Below are 2,066 nucleotides of genomic sequence, written 5' to 3'. Positions count from 1 at the left end.
CTCTCCTCCAAAATATTCCAAAACCCTTAAAATTATGAGTTTCTCTAAATTTTCAAAAGACAGAACCCACAGAAAATTCCAATGAGGAAATTCTCCAACCCAAGATAACCTGGAAGATCATGGGAAGGTTCTGTTCCATGGTGTTAGAGGGGGTGACAGCAAAGTTGGGATCACTGGGGCCAAAATGAAGGAGGTCTGACCTTCTGGGAACATTCTATGGGGCACCTGGGTCCCTGGGAGCACCTGCTCGTGGCAGCAGAAGCAGTTTCCTGACCTGCCAACCCAGGAAACACCAAACACAACTTGGAAGATCAGAAGGGAAACCTCTGCCAGAGTGAGCCACAGTACCAGTCCTCAGTGCAGTCTGGTCCTGGGAATCAGAAGCAGACACACAAAGCCACCCAGCAGGAAAGGACCGGCAGCTAATCCCAGAGCACTCAGGCCACAGAAGGTAAGGTAATGGGGGAAGACTGTCAATGTCTCTCTGTTTTCCTTGGGAAAAGATTCTGTGGCTTCATCTATATTCAGAACCTGGTTGCAATCTGCCCCCTCCCCATCCCCATTGCCATAGATGAGCAGGGACCCCCTTTCCAGTTCCAGGGCAGAGGGCTATGCTTGTGGTCATCCACAGACCAAAGCACAGACCAGGAGAGCAGTCAGACAGAGCCTCTCAAAAGACCTTGAAGGAATTGAGGTCCCAGTGGGTGTGTCCCAATAACTCAAAAGCTCAGGAAGCACCCCAAAACCAGGCCACAGGCTGGGGAAATGAGTTAACAGAAAAAAAAGTAACCTGACCATAGCTTACTTTGGTCCCATGGAGGATCAAAACACATATCAGAACATGACAAAGTCCAAGTTTCTGTATCCAAAGCCTCCAAGAAGGGCTCAGGCTATGGCAGAGCTCAAAAAATATTTTGAAAATCAAGTAAGGAAAGTAGAGGAAAAAATTGGGAAGAGAAATGCGAGCGATGCAGGAAAATCATGAAAACCTAGTCATTAGCCAAGACAAGGAGATACAAAAGAATGCTGAAGAAAACATGTTAAAAGCCAATTTAGGTCAAAAGGAAAAAGCAGTCCAAAAAATTAAGAATACTTTAAAAAGTGGAATTGGCCAGATGGAAAAGGAGATAAGAAAGCTCTCTGAAGAAAATATTTCCTTCAAATATAGAATGGAGTTAAAGGAAGCTGATGACTTTCCAAAGAATCAAGAAGCAAAAAAAACAAGATAAAAAAATGAAAAGCTAGAAGAAAATGTGAAATATCTCATTGGAGAAACAACTGACCTAGAGAACAGATCCAGAAGAGATAATTTAAAAATTATTGGGCTACCTGAAAGTCCTGATCAAGAAGAGAGCCTTGACTTCTTTTTTAAAGAATTTCTACAGAAAAATTGCCCTGATATCCTAGAAGCAGAGGGCAAAATAGAAATCAAAAGAATCCACTGATCTCCTCCTGAAAGAGGGAGATCCCTCCAAAAAAATAATAACCCCCAGGAATATTATAGACAAATTCCACAACTCCCAAGTCAAAGAGAAAAGATTACAAGTAGCCAGAACAAAATTTAATTATCATGAAGCTACAGTCAGGATTACACAGGACTTAGCAGTATCCACATTAAGGGCTCATAGGACTTGGAATATAATATTTTGGGAGGCATAAGAGCTTGGAATGCAACTGAGAATCAACTACCCAGCAAAACTGAATATCCTCTTCCAAGGGAAAAGATGAATATTCAATGGAATAGGTGAATTTCAAACATTCCTGATGATATGGCCACAGTGGACAGAATGTTTGATCTCCAAGGAGAGGACTCAGGTGAACATAGAGAGGGTGAACAAAAAGGGTAAATTATGAGGGAATTAATGATGTTGAACTGTGTGTATTCCTGCATGGAAAGATGATAGTGATAACTCATATTAACCATCTTATTTAATATAGAAGTTAGAAGGAGCATATTTAGATAAGGCATAGGAGGGAGCTGAATTTAAAGGTATATTATTAAAAAGGAGTCAATGGGTGCAAAGGGAATATATGGGAGAAAAGTAAAGGAGTGGTAGAGTGGGCTA

This window comes from Macrotis lagotis, chromosome X, assembly GCF_037893015.1.
Source record: "Macrotis lagotis isolate mMagLag1 chromosome X, bilby.v1.9.chrom.fasta, whole genome shotgun sequence".
NCBI classification, from domain to species: domain Eukaryota; kingdom Metazoa; phylum Chordata; class Mammalia; order Peramelemorphia; family Peramelidae; genus Macrotis; species Macrotis lagotis.
Note: the sequence above shows the minus strand (reverse complement) of the source record.